General features: G+C 41.7%; 1 protein-coding gene across 12 annotated transcripts in view; it reads right to left on the reverse strand.

Moving 5' to 3' along the window:
* The window catches only part of PCDH9 (protocadherin 9), an 892,742-nt gene that overhangs the window by 771,117 nt on the left and 107,889 nt on the right, over positions 1-13,736 (reverse strand). The window lies entirely within an intron of this gene.

The following is a 13,736-nucleotide window of genomic DNA, read 5'->3' on the forward strand; positions in this document are numbered from 1 at the left end:
AACTCCCACTGACATCACTTAGAGTTACGAGTGCTGGGCATTTCAGAAAAAAAAACAAGCCCATGGTCACTAAAATGCCAGAGCTTTCCCAGAGTCTTGCCTACATTATTGCATCCCATCAACAATGCAGCTGAAACAGTAGTAAAAATGGTGGGAAATTTTAGCAAGAAACTCAGCTTTAGGGGAAAAAAAGCAAGTCCTATTTGCTTACTGGAGTGAATTGAACAAAGAGAGAACAGACTTGGATTTCAGCAGCACTGCTCTTAAACCGTATCTACACTAGAAATCAAACAAATTATTGACTACTGATTGTTGAAATGATTTTGCTGAACTGGTGATGATCACGGTTCATCCCTGTCCTGACTAAGAACTAAGCTGTGGACAACACCAGTTCAGTTAAACCATTTCCAAGTGCAAACAAATCTACCCTAAGTTATTTAGTGCAAGCCAGAGACACAGATAGAATGTTCCAAAGGTTTACTTCATCAATCCTAATTTTGGTTCTAATCCAAAGCCCATTGAAGTCAATGGAAAGACACCCACTGCCTTCATTGCACTTGCAAAACTGTAAATTACAAACATAGCATTATTAAACTTCCACAATCATGTTTCGTGCTTAGATGAGAAGACTCAGAGTTTTCCACTGACTTGCTATTAGATTAATTCTCTCCCCCCGAACACCTTAAACTTAGATCTGCTTAAAATAAATGACAAGATTAACTATTAAACATATTTTGTCAGGTTTTTTTTTTTTAAATTCAATTAAAAGCTCATGTGGTTTCAAAGATTCCCTTGTAGTATTTCAACCTAAATATTGCAGTCTGGTGCTAGTGTAGGGGTGGGCAAACTTTTTGGACTGAGGGCAACATTGGGGTTGCAAAACTGTATGGAGGGCTGGGTAGGGAAGGCTGTGCCTCCCCACACAGCCTGGCCCCCCACCCCCATCCGCCCCTCCCACTTCCCAGCCGCTGACTGCACCCCTCAGAATCCCCGACCCATTCAACCACCCTGCTCCTTGTACCCTGACCGACCCCTCCCTGAACCCCCTGCCCCTATCCAATCCCCCCCGCTCCCTGGCCCCGGCCCCCTTACCATGCCACTCAGAGCAGCATGTCTGACAGACACGCTGCCCAGCTGAAGCCAGACATGCTGCTGCGCTGCCCAGAGTGCTCCCTGCACGGCGGCGTGGCTGTGGGGGAGGGGGGACAACAGGGGAGGGGCTGGGGGCTAGTCTCCCTGGCAGGGAGCTCAAGGGACAGGCAGGACGGTCCTACGGGCCGGATGTGGCCCGCAGGCCGTAGTTTGCCCACCTCTGTGCTAGTGTATGTCTGCCAGTGAATTAAACTACCTAATGTTAAACTCTTCATTTTCATTTTTGTTATTCAAATAGAGTAAAATGGACAGAATAAACACATAGCTGAGCCTAAATGATGAAAAATAAATTTAATTTTTAAAATTCTTTCCATTATAATAAACCAAGTGGTACCAACAGTCGGTAAAGAAATCTGTGTGTTCTCAAAAATGTATAATTTTTAAACCGATAGTGTCTCTTTAACCTCTGTGCCCGAGTTTACCATCTATAATATGAGTGTAACTGTACCTAATGCACATGGCTTTTGTAAGGCGGGATCGGCAACCTGTGGCCCGCAGCCCACCAGGGTAAGCCCCCTGGCAGGCCGGGGTGGTTTGTTTTACCTGCCGCGTCCGCAGGTTTGGCCGATCACAGCTCCCACTGGCTACGGTTCGCCGCTCCAGGCCAATGGGGGCTGCGGGAAGTGGCACGGGCTGAGGGATGTGCTGGCCGCGTGCCAAAGGTTGCAGATCCCTGTTGTAAGGCATAGTTAATGTTAGAAAAATGCTCTGAGAATCTCAGATGGAAGTCACTTTACAAATGTCAATTATTATTATGTTACATACAAATCCTGTTATTTTGAAACAAAGTTTGCTAATTCCCTGTCCTGTCCCAACGTGACTCCTTCATTGCCCTAGTACATGTTCACTATCTATAATACTACTTATGCTCTCTCCTGCCAGGGATATCCTGTCTTTGCTGCCACTCTGACACCAATGCAGTGATGAAGAAACTCAATCACCACCACTCCCTTTCCCTCTCTCCTCCACCTCTTTCCCCCATCCCCCTCACTGCCACCCACCCACCCACACACACACACAAATAATAAGCATTTTAAGTTTTGGAAACAGTGCAAAGTTCAGATTGATTCTCTGATGCATGACCCCCAAAGCAAAATTTCTAGTTGACTAAATAGTTCCTTACAACCAGAATATTCCTTGAACATAGCAACCACGAATCAAGGAAAGCCTCTCTCTCTCTCTCTAATCTCCATCTTGTAAATTACATTATTTAATTAGAACTTCCAGGAAAATGATGCATTTATCTAAAATAGGGCTCCTGATAGTGTTTAATAAGACTCTTGAAAATCATCCAGGGGAGCCTCTCAAATTCATCATAAGCGTTCACCAAACACAGGGATATATAACTGAAACTACCACATCTGAATGTAATACTAATGGTTTTCATCCTTCACTCCTGGGGACTGCAGTGAATATTTTATGGTAGAAACAATGTGGGGAATTCTTATGGGAAAAGAAACCGAAGAAATTCTTTTGAAACAAAGTTTCCTTATGAATATTTCTCTTACTCCATACCTATCTCAGAATCTTAAATACTTGAACATCTCTTGTTCTCCCCCCTCTTAAAAAAGAACCAAGGAAGAACAGGCTGTAAAAACCAGTATAGTCATGATTAGGAAAAAAAGAGGTTAATTCAAAATTATATGGTCCATTGAACCCAACATCCAAACGTTCCCCAAAGCAACAATGAATGCACCAAGGAAATGCAATCAAGGCATCAAACCCACCATAGCAAACATGTTGTGCCAACCCATTATTAATGTTCCTCTCAGGGAAATTCTATATCAACATGAACTCGCCCAAAACATTATTCACAACTTCATATTTTCCTATTTCTCTTACATTAGATGCCAAAGAAGGCAAATTAGAAGGGGAATGAAAGAGTGGGAGAGATTTAAAGATGTCCTCCAATAATGAAAGTGATCTAAAGAACAAAGTGTCTGGACACATTTGTAGAAGGTTTATTATGCTGACAGTAATTAGTGGCAAATTTGACAGGTTATAGATAAGTGAGCTGTCTTTGTGAAGAGGGCTTCTGTGGACTAGTTTTCTTGTATTCCTCCCCATGCCATGCATAGGAGTAAAATACCGGTGAACGAGCAAAGCTGAATTAAGCCATTCAATGCAGGAGTAGAGAGCTTAATTCTGTTCTCTTGTATCTTTTCCTACTGCCAAAGAAAAGCACCATTGTCCTTACTGAAGGATTCCCTTTCACGCCTCAAGGCTCTTTGCCAGTTTAATTGTGAAACTCGCACTTCATACCCAAGTGAAAATGAGGGGGTCTCACATCTCTGAGCCCCCTACACACACTTTCTGGCAATAGAATTTGAATGTAATAAGCATCACTGATCACTCATTTAAAGTTAGTTCGACAAATGGCTGCATAAGAAAGTATAATTTTATGGTGTGAATGCAAGCTACATTGAAAGCTCTCAATGAATGTTGTCTAAGTATGCATGCTATGAAATTACACTTGTTAACTGCCTCAGAGACTCTAAACTTCAGAGAGCATATCTTATCTGAGGCAATAATATCAACTTCCACTTTCATAGATGAATGGCTACACAGGGCAGTGGGCGGGGGAGAAGAGAGGAAGCACTTTCCTTAATGTGACCTAATTAAGATCATAGATTAAAAAGGGGATAGGTGTCATAAAACTGTCAGCTATGTTTAAAAAAAGATTAGAAATCATTCTCAGAACTAGAAAGAATACAAGTATTCCCTGGGCGACTCCCTCAGACCAGAAGATGCTGGAGAAAATTTCTGAAGAAAATTCTGTAACACGAATGGTTAAAATACTCCAGAGTCTACAATATATTGTTAGAAAAAGAACATTATTCCACAAATGCACAACAGCCCAGATCTGCAGCTGATGTAAAATGATCCAGTTATGCTGATTTTTACCATCTGAGAATCTGGCTCAACATTTTTCACTGGAGCTGTTTAGTAATCCAACTAAAACTGTTATAAGAAAACCTTTCAAGAAAGACACTTGAATCACCTTTAACTATGGTGAGAATGAACTGGGATTTTTCAGAAAGATTAAGTATCAGAGAAAATTATAAAAGACCATAACAGGGGAAAACCTTCTCATAATAGAGCAAATAGAATTTTATGTTCATTGCCTTACATTTCTTTATGGAAAATCAGCTTTTGGCACATGTCATGCAGCTGGGACAGAACTAATCTGTAATTTCATTCGCTGCTTCAGTTGGATTTGATTTCCTAACACCTCCTGTGACAAGGACAAACTGTTGTTTTTGCAGAAGTCTGGCAACTAACCCTACAGAAAACCTCTAAAAACACACTGGTTGCGAAAAGAGGAAACTGTGAAATTTACAAGCCAACAGTTTTATTTGATAATAAATTCAATCTTTTGGCATAATTGCCATATGGTACACTGGATCTTTGTTATGTTTAACAGTTTTTCATTAAAAATGGGTCCTCAGCATTTCTTCTTTTGTTTCAGAAAGACTTTTCTAGTGAGGAAAATGTGTTTTTTTTTATTTAAACTTCAAAGCCAAGGGGAGCAGACTTCTTCAAAGTCCCTTGCTATGTGGAGAAACATCAGCAACCCAGTTAAGAAGAAATGTTCCGGGCAAGATGGACCAGAACCGACAACAGAAATTACATCAAACTCATAAAAATTGAGATTCATAGCACATTTGCTCCTTCAAACTACAGCTCATTTTTTCTAAATACCTTTTCCTAATGAGTAATTTTCTGGATGTCACCACAATTTACTAGGGGCAGAATCCAAATGTAGTACAAGCAACATATTTAAATTAGTTTATTTAGTCAGGAAAGAGCAACATGACCTGGCATGCATCATATAATTATTAATTTGGTTGTTCTTAGGGATTTAAAACAGTTCCTCTGCAGTAGCAGGTGGTTTATAACACTGAATTTAAGCACAAAGATTTGTAGGATAATGTTTACACCAGAGGTTCTCAAACTGTGGTCCGTGGACCACTCCATTCTGGTGGTCCACGGATAGTTTGCACACAAGAGAATGAAGGGCCACTCTCCGAATTAGTGAAGCCGTGCAGGCACAGCTCCACTAATTAGGTGCCTGGACTCTGGAGAAGACACACATGTAAGGTGATGTGGTGGTCTTGGGTCAATTCCCCTTGGCTTTTGAATCTACCCTGCTGAAGCCCTTCCATAGAGAAGTTTCCACGAGTGCCATATAGCTGAAAAAGGTTGGCCAGAAATGGGATTATAAAGCAGGACATCAAGCAGTCCCCTCCGGCTACTAACCCTTCCAGACCCACAGGGAGGAAAATTAACACAAGCTTAATACAGTTTTAACTTGTCTTGATTTCTTCTTCGGTAGTATGGAGCTTCTATTTAGGTTAGCCTTTTCTGTGTAAGGGAGAATGGGAGGTTCAAAAATAGCTAACTTTCCTTTTAATTAAAAGTCTGTCCTGGTAGCAGAACAGTAAGTAGGACAAACTCTCATAGTCTGCTAAATACATAGTGTAAGAACACTGTATGATAACAGAAGTTTGCATTTCCTAGTTTCTATCCACGTGAACTATACTAACAATACAACAATGGAAACATCATAGGTCAAATTCCAACTCTCCTAAGTACCTAATTTCCTAACACAATCAATGGGAATTTGTGTATGTACAAGATATGCAGTAAAATGAATTATGAAAATAGCTATTGCACAAGCTATTTTTCAAATACGAGTAACTCAAACGTTCTTCCCACTGCCACTGTGCAGTACAGCTCCACTGCCCCATTACTGAAGTCCTACTGTAAAAAACACAGTAGAGTCCTTAGGCAGGATATCATGAAACATTTCCTAACGATGCCAGGTCTGTTAGATTGTGAAGCAATCTCCCCACAGAAGTGGTTGGAGCCACATGACTGGGGACATTTAAAACAGGATTGAACAAGGTACTAGAAAATATAGCACTGTAAGGAATGAACAGCATTGGGAGTGGGGACGACTAAATGCCTACTTCCATCTTTCTCCTACCTGTTCGTATCTCCTCTGATTCTTCAGACAAGATTCTATGATTCCAAGTGTAAGGCTCTAGGGGAAATAATAGCTCTATCTGGAGAGAATGCTGAACAATTAAGAGAATGCTAATAACAGTTCCTACCCAGAGCTCAGTATGTAAATCTAGATTTTCTTCCCCTCTCATGAGGCTTTCATTACACATTAGATTATGCTGGTTAAATATGACCTATGATTTTACATAAAAGGGCTCCCACAATCAGTTCTAGTGACATTTATATGCTTCTCAGCAACTAGACAATGACCCTCACAATGCACTGTCTGAAGTCATGTCACAGCTCTGTCTTTTACTCTTGATTTTCCACTGGGAAATACACATTTTCTTTTTACAGCTCCGTTAGTTTTCAAGACAGGTGAATGGAGAATGAGGTCAGTATATCAATGGTTTTCAGTACATTTTAAAAAAAGATACTTCTTGAGCTTCCTAATGACTCTCATACTAATGAGGCTCATAATGTTATTATCTAGCCAGAAAACTTTCATTATAATTTAAAATTTATTTCTCACATAGCAGAAGCCACATATAAGCTGACTTAAAGAAACACTCAGGTAAAGGTGATAGTACTATATTGGGACTTTTCATTAATTAAAAAAGAGGTCTCAGATTCACATGAAATTACTGTGATTGTATGAGATAACATATGATAATTGCTAGCTAGGCATCCAGCCATTTATGAATGCAACCGTTCCGTCTTCATATATAATCATGATAACCGGCAAGCCAATGCACATACGCAATTGCACACATATCTCAGGACTGGTTTGGATTTTGTTTTGTTTTTTTCAGTGTAGGCCCTTTATTTTTCAAAAAAACACAAAGAAAATATATTGAGGTTAATTCTAATACCATTAGTTGCTGCAAATAAAATATAGCATTCACCAGGAAAATAAGAAACGTGTCAGAGGAAGAAGCTACTGTTTACAATCAGAGAAATCTTTGTCTTGGCTAATACTGGAAAAATTTGCAGTTATGTGCATTTTTAGCTGAGGATCTCAAAGCTTTCACAAACAATAGTTAAACAAGACTCACAAAACTCCTGCGTGGTAGATCTAATTAGTGTGGAAACTGAGGCACACAGACGTTAACTGATTAGTTCAAAGTTAGCGGCACTGTAAGTTAACGGCAACTCCATCAACAGTATTTATGTATAGTTCTTAGGAGGCTGTACTGACACGCCCCAGCACAGTATCTGAAGACTCCCACCTTAGTTAGATTAGAAAAGTAAGCTCCCTAATGGACTTCATAATGTCTTCTCCTTTCTCTGGTTTTACAGGACTAAGCTTATAATAGGGATTTTACTTTGGTTTTTCACTCCTAGGCTTCAGCTACTTACAATAATATACTCCTTTCTTTCCTTCACATTGAGCAGAGAAGTTACCACAGTAGCTAAAAGAACAGAAACTCCTCTTATTTATTTTTCTGCCTCTGAGTGAGATGAAGTATTTTACATTATACAGTTCCCCACTCCTTCACCACAAACTCTTGCATTTTCTGCTAACACTGGAAGAGGGAAAATGTCTGTTTATGTGAGCTAGGGCACTCCTCAAAATGAGATGATAAACCTCAAGTAGCTGTGTCAGAGAAATATTTATTTTGTTTAAAATTAATGGAACAACTCTTGGATTACAACTGGAACACTATATTGTAAATCCGATTACTGAATAATACTGCCTTAGAACAACCACTGTCCTGGGACACACATTCGCTGCACAATGAAACTTCCACAAAAACAACTATGGAGTCTGTTGCTAATCATAACAACTGCAAAACTAGAAATGGGTTTACCTCATTCAACCTGCTTTGGGCTTAACCCTATGAAACCATGCAAGGCAGCCAAAAATCTACCATGAAGGCTAAAATTAGTGGGAGTCACGTTTAGGCCCTTTCTTGGACTTGTTTTTCTCTATTAACATTAACGCATCATATTTTTAGACCAAACTAAATACTATATGATCCTGTTAACGATTCTTCTTTTGCCAAGGAGAAGATCACATAGGAATTCTCATCACAGTAATTAGGTTGTTGTTGTACTGACTTGGCATGTGACAGCTAATGCATTCCATTAGTGGAATTGTAGCCCTGCAGGCTTGTGGGGAACTTAACTTCAGACAAACAGAAGACCTGAGAAGCTACACCTTCAAGTTAACTCTCTTCTGTGCTTTTTTAACATTGAAATGAAGCACTATCAAAACTCATTATCTTCATAAGAGTGGAAGACATTAAAAAAAATAAAAAGTGGAGGGACTGCACTGCCAAAACAGGGGCAGTTGGATATTCTGAATTTTTTCCAGAACTCCAGACACGCCAATCAAAGATAATGCAATGCAAGAATATGTGAGTGACACTTCAAGCTGCATTCATAAGCAACCTGCCTCATTCAAAGTCAATGAAGAGACCTTACAAGCCCATACTGAAAGTTATTGAAATGTGACTGACATCTCAAAGGAAGGGTATCAACAGGATAGAATGACCCTGTGCTGAAACACAGCAAGGTTAATCAAAATTATGGCAGTTGAGAGCCACAATGATCTCCCTTAGATGGAATTTTCTTATTCATAGCACTCAGTGGGCTACTCTCTCCTTTCCACTACCTCTGCCACTAACATTTACATCCCAAGCGTCCATCATTTATTGTCAATTCCTCTTTTGGTTACAATTTAGAAAGAGGAGATAGTTGATAGATACTTGTTGTCAGTCAGAGGTTCTATATAACTGAACAGTGGGAGGTCTCTCTCTTCCTCTCTTGAATTTCCTTAGGATTCCACAGGTGCCATGGCATACATAGGCTGAAACAATGTACCACTGTGAGAAGGATGAGAAGTGCTGGAGATTCTAGATATTGTTCAAAAGGGACTGACTAATGCTGAGCTTAGTGATTTATAGAACTCCTCTGCATTTTCACAAAGGGCCATGAGTAAGTAAATTTTTAGCCTGTCTGCTATAGTTATGTATGTTCTCAAAATTAAGAGCGACACTGACCAATCTACTGCTTTCTAGCTGACTGAGGGCAACTAATTTTCCTTTTGGACGTGCCCATATCACAAACTGCAATGAACCTTTTTTTAATTTTACAGTTCTGTGAGGATAATTTGTGGAAACATGGCATTAATCATGATTTATCATCTCTGCTGCTATGTTTATATTGTCAACTGGAATACCTGTGCAGCTTTTTTTTTTTTTGATAGACCTGAGGAGCACACATGATATGTCATCACATAGCAAATAACAGAGCAAGAGATTGAAGATTAAAAGAATACAGTAAGTTCATGATAAGCATGTTTGCAGTTTCAAACATTTATGCTCCATCATTAAAGTAATTATGATTTATATTTATACTATTCAAGAGACTGTAGGATAGCAGCGATTATATATATATATATATATATATATATATATATATATATATATATATATATATATGTTGTATATTTTTTTCGTTTTTAGTCAACAGTTTTGCTCCATCCAAGTTTAACATTTTCCCTTCAAATGTTTCTTTTTCCCTTATCCTACCAGCCCATTGCAATACGCCAATGAAGGAAATAGCACCATCTTGACATTGCATATGATTAGCTAAAAGTGGGAGTGGCTCTTCCTTTGGCTTCCTTCCCTTCTCTAGAAGGCAAACAGTCTAGAGCAGTGGTTTTCAAACTTTTTTTCTGGTGACCCAGTTGAAGAAAATTGTTGATTCCCATGACCCAATGAAGCTGGAGATGAGGGGTTTGGGGTGTGGGAGGGGCTCAGGGCTGGGGCAGAGGGTTGTGGTGCGGGGATGAGGGCTGCAGGGTGAGGGCTGGGAATGAGGGGTTCAGGGTGTGGGAAGGAGCTCTGGGTTTGGTCAGGGGGCTGGGGTGCGGGAGGAGGTCAGGGATCTCAGCTGGGGGGTGCAGGCTGTGGGATGGGGCCAGGGATGAGGGGTTTGGGGGGCTCAGGGCTGGGGATTGGGGCGTGGAGTTGGGGTGCGGGCTTACCTTGGGAGACTCCTGGTCAGTGGCCAGCAGCAGGTCCAGCTCCTAGGCAGAAGTGCGCCAGCCGCTCTGCGCAGCTCTCGCCCGTGGGCATCTCTCCCACAGCTCCCATTTGTCGGGAAGCCGGTGCTCAGGGCAGGGGCAGCGTGTGGAGCCCCGTGGCCTAGGAGCTGGACCTGCTGCTGGCTGCTTCCAGGGTGCAATGTGGTGTCAGAACAGGTAAGGACGAGCCTGCCTTAGCCGGGCAGCACCACCAACAGGACTTTTAATGGCCCAGTTGGCGGTGCTGACCATAGCCACTGCAACCCAGTGCCTTACATTCCGCAACCCAGTACTGGGTCATGACACACAGTTTGAAAACCACTGGTCTAGAGAGTAATCTGCTCCTTCCCTAGGGCTTAGGAACCCAGTAACCTACCTACTAACCTAATCGTGTAGTCTGTATCTGTTAGTCTCTTTCTGTAAAAAGAAAAGGAGTACTTGTGGCATCTTAGAGACTAACAAATTTATTAGAGCATAAGCTTTTGTGAGCTACAGCTCACTTCATCAGATGCATACAGTGGACAGAAAGCCACTAGCCATCACCTTCAGCCCCCAACTCAAACCTCTCCAACGCATCATCAAGGATCTACAACCTATCCTGAAAGATGACTCATCACTCTCACAGATCTTGGGAGACAGGCCAGTCCTTGCTTACAGACAGGCCCCCAACCTGAAGCAAATACTCACCAGCAACCACACACCACACAACAAAAACACTAACCAAGGAACCTATCCTTGCAACAAAGCCCATCGCCAACTGTGTCCACATATCTATTCAGGGGACACCATCAGAGGGGCTAATCACATCAGCCACACTATCAGAGGCTCATTCACCTGCACATCTACCAATGTGATATATGCCATCATGTGCCAGCAATGCCCCTCTGCCATGTACATTGGCCAAACTGGACAGTCTCTACGTAAAAGAATAAATGGACACAAATCAGACATCAAGAATTATAACATTCAAAAACCAGTTGGAGAACACTTCAGTCTCTTTGGTCACTCCATTACAGACCTAAAAGTGGCAATTCTTTAACAAATAAACTTCAAAAAGGGACTGCTGAATTGGAATTAATTTGCAAACTGGATACAATTAACTTAGGCTTGAATAAAGACTGGGAGTGGATGTGTCATTACACAAAGTAAAACTAGTTCCCCTTGTTTATTTCCCCTCCTACTGTTCTTGTAAAGCGATGGAAATGGCCCACCTTGATTATCTCTACAAAAGGTTCCCCCTTCTCCCCCCTCGCTCTCCTGCTGGTAATATCCTTTCCTGATCACTCTTGTTACAGTCTGTATGGTAACACCCATTGTTTCATGTTCTCTGTGTATATAAATCTCCCCACTATATTTTCCACTGTGTGCATCCGATGAAGTGAGCTGTAGCTCACGAAAGCTTATGCTCAAATAAATGTGTTAGTCTCTAAGGTGCCACAAGTACTCTTTTTCTTTTTACGGATACAGACTAACACGGCTGCTACTCTGAAACCTACTTCCACAGAATGACTGTCTGTACCCATTTCCAAATCAATGGCTGAACTGAATCTAATAAAACATTTCCACTATGGAATCAGTCTGCAAATCATGTATTTAATTAAAGAAAAATTTACTAAATAATACCCTTTTTCCCCCAGGAAAAAGATAAAGGAATAATAGGATAGCACAATGCTTATTTCCTTATTATAAATTATTTTTAAACCAAAGATGAGGGAAAAAATCAAATGTGGGAAAGATCACCTTGGGAATAAATTATATCAAATGTGACCAGCAAGAACTTTTCTTTTAGGAAGAATTATGATTTAATGTTTAATTAATCCTATCCATTTCTGCCTTTATGGGGAGGCAGAGAAGAAGAGTCTGTTTTATAATGCAGAAAATTAAATATTAAAAACTTGGGGCCTATTTGACTTTACATTTTCTTGTTATGAATGGGTATTTTCACTGTATTTCATTTCCCATAAGCTACAAGAGACAGAACTGCTTATGGCACCTCTGCTGAACTTTTGTATTTTGAATGAACCTTTGATACTACTTTGCCATTCTCAAAACAAAACAAAAATTATAAACCATTTAATTTATTAATAGGATCTTTAAAACTCACATTCAAACTGATGCAGGTTAATCAAGATTTTAGAAGACTGGGAGTAACTTCAGAAAGACTGAACAAGGCTAGGTGATTAAGAAACACAATAGAAGATAAAATTCAGTGTAGACAAGGGTGAGGTAATACACATGGGAAGAAATCATGTGAACTACTTTTATACTTATGTAGGTTCTAAATTAACTGAAACTACTCAGTGGTATTAAGAACATAAGAATGGAGTTAACTATCTGGAGTGATTTTGTACCATCTGCAGACTTTGCCACCTCACAGTTTACCTCCTTTTCCAGATCACTTATTAATATGTTGAACAGCACTGGTCCCAGTACAGATCTTGAGGGATCCTGCTTTTTTCCATTCTCCACTGTGAAATCTGACCATTTATTCCTCCCCTTTGTTTCCTGTCTTTTAAACAGTTGTTGATCCATGAGAGGACCTTCCATCTTATTCCATGACTACCCACTTTGCTTACAAGCCTTTGATATAGAACCTTGTCAAAGGGTTTCTGAAAGTCCAAGTACACTATTATACTCCTGGCGGAATTCTGCACTGCTGCACCTGCAGAATTTATGTCCCCCCACTGATTTCTTTGCTTTCCCTGCAGAAAATTGACTTTTGGACAGGGAAGCAAAGGGAAGCCACAAGAGTGGTCACGTAACCCTCCTCAGCAGTATGTTTCAGGTGGCCAGGGCAGTCAGCAGAGAAGGAAATCACTGTGGGGCAGAGGGCAGGACTGGGGAATACGCGGCTGGTGGCTCCTATCCTGGGCCAGGCTCAGCTGCAAGTCCCAGCTGGGCTGGAGAAGACAGAACTTCCTCTTCCCCTGCACAGCATCCAGGGCTGTGTCAGACCCACCCCAGATTTCTCTCCCGGCTGTAGGAAGCTCTTCAAACTAACTCTGTCACCCCTTGTGCTTCCTGTGCTCATCACTCTCCAGCTGCAGAGGGAGGGATCACTGTACAGGGAGCTGCTCCCCCATTTGCCCAACCCCTGTGCATCCAGACCCCCTTATACCCAGAGCCTCCCACTGAGCCTCACCCCAACCCCGCACCCAGAACCCCGCCCCTCCTCCCCCGGACAAGCTGCACTCCCCCTGCACCTGGACTACCCCGATGAGTCAACTGCACCCAGATCCTCACTGTCCCAAGCCCTGCTCCCCCAGCATCTGGACCCGAACACTCATAGGTGCCGACTTTTGTTGGCGCCGGTGGGTGCTTGACCCGCCTCTGCCCCAGGCCCTGCCCCGACTCCACCCTGCCCTGTGTCCTCCTGCCCCCATTCCAACCCTCCCCCAAAGTCCCCGCCCCAACTCCACCCCTCCCTGCCCCTATTCCGACACCTTTCCCAAATTCTCACCCCAGCCCCACCTGTTCCCTGCCTCCTCCCCTGAGTGTGCCACATTCCTACTTCTCCCCCATCCCTCCTGGAGCTTGCTACAGC

This window comes from Lepidochelys kempii, chromosome 1 (assembly GCF_965140285.1).
Source record: "Lepidochelys kempii isolate rLepKem1 chromosome 1, rLepKem1.hap1, whole genome shotgun sequence".
Classification (NCBI taxonomy): domain Eukaryota; kingdom Metazoa; phylum Chordata; order Testudines; family Cheloniidae; genus Lepidochelys; species Lepidochelys kempii.